A 12,044-nucleotide genomic window follows, 5' to 3' on the forward strand; every position below is an offset into this window, starting at 1 on the left:
ATAACTTTGCTTCTGGGTAGGTATGTGGCTAGGTGGATGGGTGACTAGATGAGTGAATGAGTGGATGCATCTGTGGGTAAATGATGGATGGGTGGATGGATGGATGGGTGGGTGGATGGATGGGTGGATGGATGGGTGGGTGGATGGATGGATGGGTGGGTGGATGGATGGGTGGGTAGATGGGTGAATGAGTGGATGCATAGGTGGGTAAATGATGGATGGATGATGGATAGATGGATGGATTGATGGATGGATGGATGGGTGGATGGGTGGATGGATGGATGGGTGAGTAGATGGGTGGGTGGGTGGGTGGGTGGATAGGTAGATGGGTGGATGGATGGATGGATGGATGGATGGATGGATGGATGGATGGGTGAGTGGATGGATGGGTGGATGGATGGATGGGTGGATGGATGGATGGATGGGTGGGTAGATGGGTGGATGGGTGGGTGGATGGGTAGATGGGTGGGTGGATGGATGGATGGATGGATGGGTGTGTGGATGGGTGGATGGGTGGATGGATGGATGGATGGATGGGTGAGTGGATGGATGGGTGGGTGGATGGGTAGATGGATGGATGGGTGGATGGATGGATGGGTGAGTGGATGGATGGGTATATGGGTGGATGGGTAGATGGATGGATGGATGGATGGGTGGATGGATGGATGGGTGAGTAGATGGGTGGATGGGTGGGTGGATGGGTAGATGGGTGGATGGATGGGTGGGTGGATGGATGGATGGGTGGGTGGATGGATGGGTGGGTAGATGGGTGAATGAGTGGATGCATAGGTGGGTAAATGATGGATGGATGATGGATAGATGGATGGATGGATGGATGGATGGATGGATGGATGGATGGGTGGATGGATGGATGGATGGATGGGTGGATGGGTGGATGGATGGATGGGTGAGTAGATGGGTGGATGGGTGGGTGGATGGGTAGATGGGTGGATGGATGGATGGATGGATGGATGGGTGGATGGATGGATGGGTGGGTGGATGGGTAGATGGATGGATGGATGGATGGATGGATGGATGGATGGATGGATGGACGGATGGATGGATGGATGGATGGGTGAGTGGATGGATGGGTGGATGGATGGATGGGTGGATGGATGGATGGATGGGTGGGTAGATGGGTGGATGGGTGGGTGGATGGGTAGATGGGTGGGTGGATGGATGGAGGGATAGATGGGTGTGTGGATGGGTGGATGGGTGAATGGATGGGTGAGTGGATGGATGGGTGGGTGGATGGGTAGATGGATGGATGGGTGGATGGATGGATGGGTGAGTGGATGGATGGGTAGATGGGTGGATGGGTGGGTGGATGGGTAGATGGGTGGATGGATGGATGGATGGATGGATGGATGGATGGATGGATGGATGAGTGGATGGGTGCATGGATGGATGGATGGCTAGATCGATGGGTGAATGAGTGGACAAACAAACAAAATCTCTAGGAGGGGTGGGGTGTGCCTTTTGTAGTAGCTCCACAGGGCTCCCACCTCATGAGGGTTCATTGTGTTTGGGCGATGGCCAGGTACTCAATCACCCCCCCTTATCATTAAAGTCCTCCACAACCTTGGGAGGCAGATGCTCACACTACTTCATTCTAGAGACAAGGAAACCAATGATCGGAGAAAGTGAAAGAGCCCCCTGCGCTCGCCCAGCCAGAGGCCACTCACAGTGGTCCTCTCTGCCCCCAGCCCACGCTGTCCACCACTTGGCAATTGTGTGACCATTTTTCAAGAAGGTTGACTGTTGCTCTCTGCGGAAACCAGTATGAGTAACAGAAAATCAGGTTCCTGGGTGGTGTCATAGCCCCAGGGGAGGAATCTGCTTCTCCTGCCTTGCTGGAGTGGTTCCCCAAGGACAGAGCGCCCCCATCCCCCGCTTTCCCTGCCCCCACCAGCGAAGCTGATTCATCCGTTTGCAGTTACATTGCTTTGCCACATTTCTGCTCGCCACCCTGGGATCCCTCAACCTGCTAAGTAGCTCTTGTATTTTGCATGCATTAAGGTTCACCATTTGTGCTGCAATGCTCTATGGGCTTTGACAAATACATAGTGTCATGCACCCCCATTATGTATCAAATCTCCTTTCACCTCCTCAACCCTCCCCACCAAAACCCCAGCAAGCACTGATCTTTTCCACCATCGCTATAGTTTTGGCTTGAATATATTTTTATGATTAATTTTAGATCTCTAACTGCTGAATTAATTCTAGAACGTCATGCAGCCATTATAAATTATGGCTATGATATTCTGTTGCAAGAAGGAAAACACTTAGGATTCACTGGTCTGGAAAACTCAGGACAAAATTTTGTCTAACAGAACCAATCTGAAATATTTTTTCGAAGTTTTACAGAGGTGAAATTGATATACAATAAAGTGTTGATTTGATCAGTTTTGACATAAATACACACCTGACGCCATCGCCACCATCAGGACGGTCAATGTATGCACAGCAGTCGCCCAGGAAATCTCATACCCCTTCCCCACGTACTGCTTCCTGGCCCCAAGGGTTAGCTTGCATTTTCTAGAATTTTATGTAAATAGATCCATACACAGGTACTGGTTTTTGGTTTGGCTTCTTTCACTCAGCATAATTTTTTTTTCCAAAAAAAGGTGACTTTTATTTTGGAGAGATTATCGAAGCAGACAACCCTTAGGAAAGCACCACTTCCAAATCAGTGGAGCAAAAGCCTTTGAAACCCTGGCCTATTTTCCAGATATATCCATATCTTTTGACTATTATAAATTCTGAGGTCTCTTCTGTACTTTCGTCTAAACTTTGAATTTTTCCCTCTTATTTCCGCTCACTGGGTCAGCCCGTATTCCTCACACACGTTGGGGGGGAAGAGAAAGCTTACTTTGTGGGGATCTGCTTTCTGGACATGGGTGGTCAGTTTCTCAGGGGATCATCAACTGGTTTTTTTTTTTTTTTTCCTATTTTTTGGCCGCGCTGCACGACTTGCTGGATTTTAGTTGCCCGACCAGGAATCAAACCTGGGCCCCCTGCAGTTGAAGCGCGGAGTCCTAACCACTGCACCGCCAGGGAAGTCCCCATCAACTGGTTTTTATTCTGATTTTCCAGCTTCTGGTCTCTGGCTACTTCCTCTGTTTGCCATTATTGCCGCTAGCTCTTCACAGAATCAGCATAATTATTTTGAGATGCATCCACAATGTTGCTTGCAGGAATGGTTCATTCTTTTTTATGACTGAGTGGCTTTCTTTTGGGTGGAAATAAAAGTGTTTATTTCCTCAGCTGCTGATGGCCTTTGGGCTGTTTCCAGTTTGGGACCATCACAGATCACACTGCCATGAGCGTGTGCACAGGTGTCTTTGCACTGACCTGGGAGCGGAGTGTCTGGACCGCACAGCATGTGCGTGTTCCAATTTCTCTGAAACGGCCAGGCTGTTTCCAGAGGGGTTGTGCATCACATCCCCTCATCGGTGGATGAGACCTCCCCGACCCCGTCCCAGCCATGCCTTTGGCCTTTTCCATTTTGGCTGTTCTAATAGGTGCATGGTGGTATCTCATCCTGGTCCGAGTTTGCATTTCTATTCACTAATGACGTTGAGAACACTTCCGTGTGCTTATCTGCCACCTACCTATCTTCTTTGCTGAAGTGTCTGCTCAGATCTTTTGCCAATTACTTATTGGGTTATTTGGGTGGTACTTTTAACTGAGATCTAAGAGTGGTTTATCTATTCGAGATAGCAGTTCGGTACTAGAGATACTCTTTGCAAATATTCTTCCTCTCTGTGGCTTGTTTTGTTCAGTCTCTTAACAGTGTCTTTGGAAGAGTAGAAGGTTTTCATTTTGATGAGGCCCAGTTCATCCGTTTACTCTTTTATGGATGGTGCCTTCCGGATGATAGGGTATAGGTAAGAAGGCTTTGCCCAACCCAAGTTCACAAATATTTTCTCCTGCATTTTCCTCTAGAAGTATGATACCTTTAGGTTTTACACAATGCATTCCGAGATTATTTTTGCATATGGCGTGAGGCATGGCCTGAAGTTTCCTTTCCTTTCCCAATTGTTCCACCTCCTTCTGGACAAGGCTATCCTTGCTTCCCTGTGTTGCTCCTGTGTAAAAATTTAGTTTTTTATACTTGTGAATTTATTTCTGGACTCTCTCTTCTGTCACATTGGTCTATTTGTCTATCTTTGTGTTAATACCACACTGTTCTGATCACTGTAGCTTTGCAATAATTCTAATATCACCTAATGCTCACCCTCCGATTTTGTTTTTCTTTTCCAGAATTGTGGGTTTTGTTTTGTTTTGTTTTGTTTAGCTATTCTCTGTCCTCCACATTTCCATCTGAATTTTAGAATCAATTTGTCAATTTCTACCAAGAAAAAGTCTGCTAGTAGTTTGACTGAGATTGCATTGAATATATAGACCAGTTTGGGAAGAATTAAATCTTAGTAATACTGGGTCCTCCAACCCATGAGCAAGGTATATCTCTCCATTTATTTAGATCTTTCATTTCTATCAGCAGTGTTTTATAGTTTTCAATGTATGGGTCTTTCATTTCTTTTGTCAGATTTTTGTCTAAGCATTTCATGTTTTTTATCATATGGTAAATGGTCTTTTTATGTCAATCTCTGATTGTTCCTAATATATAAAAATACAGTTGATTTTTGTGGTACCTACAACCTTGATAAACTCACCCACTAATTATAGTAGCTTTTTTTGTATATTTCAGGTTTTCTACATAGAAGATCATGTTACCTGTAACTAAACTTCTTCCTTTCCAGTCTAGTTCTTTTTTTTTCTTTCTCTTCCTGGTTGTACTGGTAATGATTCCCAGCACAACGTTGATTATGATAAGAGCAGATATCCTGATCTTGTTTCTGATTCCAGGGAACAGCGTTAGGTCTGTAAGTATGACTCCAGCTGTAGGCTTTTTGTAGATGTGCTCTTTATCAGGTTGAGGAAGTTCTCTTCTATTTTTAGTTTGCTGACAGATTTTATCTGGAAGTGGTGTTGAAATCTGTTAAATGCCTTTTTCTGCATCTATTGAGATGACCCTATAATTTTTCTTCTTTAGTCTGGTAATATTGTGAATTATAATGATTCAGGAATGGTGAACCCACCCTGTATTCCTGGGGGAAAAAAATTTAGTCATGATTTTCATACGTTGCTGGATTTGATTTGCTAAAATTTTGTTTAGACTCTATGTTCATGAGGGAGATGCTCTACAGTTTTTTTCCCCCGTGGGGTGTTTTTGTGTGGTTTTGGCATCAGGGTAATACTGGCCACATAGAAAGAGTTGAAAATATTCCTTCTGGGGCTTCCCTGGTGGTTCAGTGGTTAAGAATCCGCCTGCCAATGCAGGGGACACGGGTTTGATCCCTGGTCTGGGAAGATCCCACATGTCGCGGAGCAACTAAGCCCGTGAGCCACAACTACTGAGCCTGCGCTCTAGAGCCCGCGAGCCACAACTACTGAAGTCTGTGCGCCTAGAGCCTGTGCTTCACAAGAGAGGCCACCGCAATGAGAAGCCCACACACCGCAAGGAAGAGTAGCCCCCGCTCGCCGCAACTAGAGAAAGCCCGCATGCAGCAATGAAGACCCAACACAGTCAAAAATAAATAAATAAATTTTTAAGAAAGAAAATATTTCTTCTTTTTCAGTCTTTATGGAAGAGTCTGTGCAGAGTTGGTATTATTTCTTCCTTAAATGCTTGATGGAATTCACCACTGAAGTAGTCTGGGCCTGGAGCTTTCTCTGTGGGGAGGTTTTTGGTTTTGTTTTGTTTTCTATTTCTTGAATATATAAGCCTATTCAGTTATTTCTTCTTCTTGAGTGAATTATGTCTTTCAAGGAATTTGTCCATTTCACCCAAGTTGCTAAATTTATTGGCAGAAAATTGTTCATAATATTCCCTTATTATCCTTTTAATATCTGTAGAATCTGTGGTGATGTCCCCACTCTCATTCCTAATACTGGTAATTTGCGTCTTCTTTCTTTTCCTTCTATCAGTCTGGCTCGAAGTTTATCTATTTTATCGACCTTCTCAAAGGCCCAGCTTTTGGGTCCTTTTTGCTTTTTTCTCCAGTACTTTCTTTTCTGCTTCATCTTATTAACGATACTCCTTTCTTCCACTTACTTTGGATTTAATTTGCTTTTTTTCTTTTCTAATTTCTGAAGGTGGACTCTGAGGCATTGATGTGCGACCTTTCTTTCCTCATTGCTATTGCAGCTGCTTCGTGCCTGACAGGTCCCCCCAACACTGCCTTCACGGTATCCCCTCCTCCCTGGGGCTCTGTCTCTAGGGTGCCCATCTGCCCTCCAGTCTTCTTCCTGACTTTGGACCCTGGACTGACCTCGGAAGTCCACCCGGTACCAATTACTGTCCCATCAGAAAAATGAAACCACAGAAGGTATTTCAAACAGACAGGATTCAGCACAGAGCTAGTTACGCAAGTGCTGGAAGTTGTGAGGACAAAAGGAGGCCCTGAGGGAGCGGCAGGAAGTGGCTTCCACCCCCAGGGCTGGGGGGAGCAGAGAGGAGGGGCCTCTGGGGCTAGGGCGCAGCTGGTAGTGGGACCACCCAAAAGCCACCCTCTGGGACAGCAGGACTCCAAAAGAAGCCAGAAAGGGGACGGGAATTCCTCCTCCCTCTCTCCTCCCCACCCGCCAACAGTGCCTTCCAGGGAGGCAGCCGGCCAGGGAGTCCCCAGCCACAGGTATAAATCAGCCATCACTCACAGCACAGCACCTCAAATCCAGCGTGTTCAAACCATAAACACAGGATAGATGATAGATACATAGATATATAGATGATAGATAGATAGATAGGTGATAGATAATTATAATCGTGATAATAATAATAGCTAGATAGGTGACAGGTAGGCGATAGATAGATGATAGATAGATAGATAGGTAGAGGTAGATAGAAAGGTGATAGATAATAGATAATAATAATAATAGACAGGTGATAGATAGATAACAGACAGACAGATGGGAGATAGATAGATAGATAGACACACGGGTGATAGATGTGTATGCAGTTGGTGTCTTCCTAGCGCTGTCCACCGAGAGGGCCTGCAAACAGGACACCTCACGAGCAATGACCACCCAATGTGATGCAAACCCCTCTTGGTTCTCAACACCATCCTCCCATAAAAGGCACCAGGGTTCCCTGGAGAAGTAGCTGAGCTTCTGGGCAAGAACATTGAGATGACCTGGAGCAGCATTTTGTGACGTCAGAAAATAAGCGCCCCACTAAGCGTCCACCGTCAGGAGCGAAGGCCTGCTGTCCCGCCACTGGGCCTGGATGGATGAAGGGCCGTGAGGCTGGACCCCAGGACAGCCCACAGCCGTTAAAAATCAAGTTCTCAGCGAATATCTAACGTTTGATTTCATTTCCCCGATATACTGTTGGGAGAACAAGCCCATAAAACAACCTAAGGTGACAGCCAGGGAAAGAGGGGAGCGCCCAGCGGGCCAGGGCACGAGGAGACCCAGCACACCCTTGAAGGCTCATCACACCCAGCGAGGGTGTTGCCAGCCCCGCAGACCCGCCCCGTTCCTCCAGGACGAAGGTCCCCGTCAGCCCGCCCACCAGCTGCCCCTGGGCCAGGCGGTGGGCGCCCCTCGCTGAGAAGCCCTGTGGCCTCCAGCTGGCCGGGGTGTCCGTCTTCATCCACCGCTCACCGCGAGGGAAACGCAGGCAGGCGCGGGAACCCTTGCCTCCGGGCACCGGGGGCTCAGGGCTCCGAGGCAGGGGCGGGGGAGCCGGGGTGTGGCCCCTCTGTAGGAGACAGGACGGCGGTCTGCGTGTCCAGCTCCTGGGCTGGTAGAGCACGGCCGGCACTCAGAAAGGATCAGCGTGTCTGGCGTCTCTCCAAACCCCTGCCACGTGGGCGTGGGCGGGGTGACGTCACACCACTCACAGTGACGCCAAGGCCAGGCTCGCCCAAGGCCACAAACACCTGCTTCCTGGCCCTCGGGGACCTCCTGACGCAATCACACAGAACAGTAAAGATAGGACACCGGAAAGACAGGCGAACGTCAGTCCCCGGGCCCACATCCAGCATCCCACCCCCGGGGCTGGGGGCTGGGGCCCTCCCTGACAGGACGGGAAGGCCTGGGCCTGAACCCCAGCTGCTCTCCAGGCCTCGGCTCTGAGACTCGAGACACACAGACACCTGGGCCCCGGGGGAAGCTCTGGGGACCCTTCTAGGGGCAGTAGACCCCGGGACACCCCATCCTGGCAGGACCCCTGGGCCTCTGAGCAGACAGGCACCAAGGACAGGGGCTCCCCAGGGAAGAGGAGGCAGCAAGGGTGGGGCGCCGGAGCGTCTGGCAGGTAGCAAAGGGGCCTGGTCTGAGCCCTGGGGCCCGCCAGGAATGGACCTCAAGCTAGAGGCCAGGACAGCACACGCACCAGGCTGCCCTGCTGTCCAGAAAACAGACAATAACAAGTGCAGACGAGAATGTGGAGAAACCAGAACCCCGTGCGCTGTTGGTGGGAATGTAAACCGGTGCAGCTGCTGTGGGAATGGTACGGAGGGTCCTCAAAAAATTTAAAACAGATCTACCATTTGATCCGGCAATCCCACTTCTGGGTACGTCCCCAGAAGAAGTGAAAGCAGGGACTCAGACACTTGCACACCCGTGTTCACAGCAGCTAAAACATGGAAGCAACACACGTGTCCACTGACGGACGAATGGGTACACGAAAGAAGGCAATTCTGACACGTACTATAATGTGGATGAATCTTGGGGACATTGGGGACACTTGGGGACACTCAGTGAAATAAGCCAGAAACAAAAGGACGAATCCTGTTTGATTCCACCCACATGAGGTCCCCGGAGGAGTCACATCCATAGAAACAGGAAGTAGACGGTGGAGCCGGGGCTGGGGTAGGGGAGGGGAGTGAGTGTTTCATGGGGACAGAGCATCAGTTTGGGAGGATGAACAAGTTCTGGAGGTGGATGGAGGTGAAGTTTGCACGACAACGCGAGTGTGCTTACTGCCCCGGAGCTGTGCACTTAGACGCGGCTAAAATTGTCAATTTTATGTCACGTGTACTTTACCAAAATAAAGGAATAATTTTTTCAAAAGAGAGAGAAAATTTATTTGAAGTAATAAATAAATAAATACAGGTCAGGGAAGCAGCCCCCAGCTGGGACCCCGGGGAGGGGCGGGTCTATCGTGAGTTGCTCCGGATGGGTCAGCACCTCTGCATGGGGGCAACATTGCCACTCCCCAAGGTCAGAGACCCCCCTAAAAAGGAGCATGCATTGTGGTTGGCAAGAAGGGGGTCCCCAGCAGGACAGGATGAACTCCTCCACCTGAAGACCCTTTACACCTTGAAAAGCACTGAGAGCCCCCAAAGAGCTTCAGCTTATGACGGTGATATCTCTTGATATTTGCCATGTTAGGCAATAAAACTGAGAAAATTTTTAAATGTTTATTTCAGTTAAAAATAAAGATAAATACACTACATGCTAACATAAATAACATTTTTACCCCAACAAACTATATTTTCAAAAAAAAAAAAATTCAGTAAGAAGAGTGGCATGAATACACGTTTCTGCGAACCTCCCTGACGTCAGGCTTCTCAGCGGCAGCTGGACGTCGTCACCGCGTCTGTCTTCGGTCAGTTGGGAAATGTCGTCTTGGTCGAAGCATCCGGAGAAAATCCGGCCTCGCCCAGACTTGCAGCTGGAAAGGCAGGAGCACATGAACAGCCTTTTGGGATCCTCGCGGACTTTCTCCTCTGCTCCGACACCAAACCCCAGCACGTGGCGTCTCTCGGGGCGGTTGCAGTCTGGACCGGGAGCCCACCCCGTGCACCGCTCACTGGGGCCCCGGGGACCCTCGGTCCATCTCGCTCCGTGGACGGGTCTCTGGCCGCCGTGATGCTGTAACATGGCGCATCGGTCGTTTGGAAAACGCTGGTTCAGAGTCTCCCATTCCGTGTCCACGTGGAACTCACACCATCACACGCTCGGAGAAAGGCCTTCACGTCGGGAAGCCGTCTCGCTGATGCTGGCAGGTTCCAAAATTCTCATTCCCACTAGAGAGCTCGAGTTTACCGTGGCAACAAGGACTGTCTGCTGTTTTTCTCATTTTGGAGAAAACGTCTGCCGAGAACCCCGGTGTGAACAACGACGGCCCGTCGGTCAGTGGTTCTCACCCCTCGCCCGTCACCCGAGCCCAGCGCAGCAGGACACTCATGCCACCCAACCCCTCACGCGCCAGGGCCCAGACTGAGGTCAGTTAAATTCGGAGCGTTTGCTGAAAGCGCTTCTTTCCCTGGGAGAGTGTGTGGGGAAGACGGGGGACCCTGCCCCGTGGCCACCCCGGGATCCTTGCTGAGCCAACAGCTTCACCCACTGGGGCTTTTGCGCCATCTGTGCCACGGGAGCCCAGTGAAAACGGCAGCTCACTTGGTCTTCTTATGAAAATAGTTTAGAGCTCTCAGCCTCCCCCCAAAAAATGTCTCGGGGACCGTGCTGGGGAGTGGCTGAGACGATGCATCACCTGATAATATTATTAGAATCACCCAGGTGAACACTGATGCCTGGGTGGGGACCCTGTCCAGGGGCAGTCAGCAAGGAGCTGGAAGAAACACTATATCCTCCCCCAATGTGGCCTCTTTCCAAACTAAAATATGAAAGTGATCATTTCTGCCTCAATTGACCCCACCTTCCTCAATCCAAGACGAGGCCAGGCCGTGGAAGGGATGGACCCCAGGCCCTGATCCCAGCTCAGGGCTGGCCGAGTGGACGCACGCAGGCCCTGCCTTTTCTGGGCCTGTTTGCCTGCCTGGTCACTGGTGGCCTCTCCAGGCCTGTGCCCCACTGTTGGGTGGGGGAGGGCCTGTGCCTGCAGCCCCAGGGCCCCCAGGGGAGCCCCAGCCGCCTGCTGGCCCCCTCCCCAGGCCCACAGAGGAGCCTGCCAGGGCTTGGGCAGGTAGGCAATGCCACCCACACTCTCAAGGAACAAACAAAGGTGGCTATTCCTGGGAAGGACTGACAGCTGGGGGCCGGGCTGGGGGCAAAGTCCGGCAGGGAGGGTCAGCAGTCCACGCCGAAGCCCCCGCCCCGCCTCTTTATGGCCAGGTCCTGTTGGGGCACAGGTCCAGCGCCACCACCCTCCCTCCTCCCGGCATCTTCCGGAAGCCAGCCGGGGTTCCCGGGGCCAGGATGCTCCGGCCAGGAGAACACCCACTTCTCACTTTCCAGAGATGGAGGAGACAGCCAGCTGTCCCCCCATCCAGCTCACAGAATCGGGGGCAGAGTCACAGAGAGCAGAGGACAGGCGCTCCCACGGTCCAGGCTGCCCTCCGCCCCGGGCAGATGCACATGGCCACACACTTGGGGTGCAGCCGCAGTGGGGACCCACCTGCCTCCCCTGAGCCTCCATGTGTTAAACAGGCTGAGGCTAGGGAAGATGCTAGCCCAGAGGGCGGGGGGGGGATTTAGGGAGGGAGGTGAGGGTGGGGCTGGGGGTTAAGGGGTACAGCTTTGGGCACAGGTCTGGGGCTGAGGGCTACGGTGTTACAGCCAAGGGGACTTGGGGTGGGAATTTAGGGCAGGTGTAGCAAGGGTGACACCGGAAGGGGGGGAATTAGGATCAGGAACCCGGGACCACCGTCACCCACTAAAGGACGGGACGCACTGCTCTGGGAAGCAGTGAGGGCAGCAGGGTGGGACCCGGGCGCCCACCCCTGCAGCAGGGCCTCCACTGGTCAGCTGGGGGCGCCTCCTCGTCCCTGCATCCTTCGCGAGGGCAGGGGAACACCAGCCACATCCAGCTGACCCCTCCCTTCAGCCAGGGCCCTCAGGCCCAAAGCCACCAGGTGGGGGCCACCAGGCATCTCCTTAACAGCTGGATGGGTCCTTGGGGCCGAGGCAGCCCCTCTTGGCTCTGCCCCAGGGCGGGCCTGAGATGCAGAGCCTGGTGGCCCCACTCCTCCAGCCACAGGTGAGATCACCGGGGAAATCATTTTCTCCAGGCCCATCTATGGGCTGGGTCGGGGGGACGATGACCACACCCACTCCCAACACGCCCC

Source organism: Grampus griseus (assembly GCF_964374135.1).
Source record: "Grampus griseus genome assembly, chromosome: 8".
In the NCBI taxonomy this organism is placed as follows: Eukaryota; Metazoa; Chordata; class Mammalia; order Artiodactyla; family Delphinidae; genus Grampus; species Grampus griseus.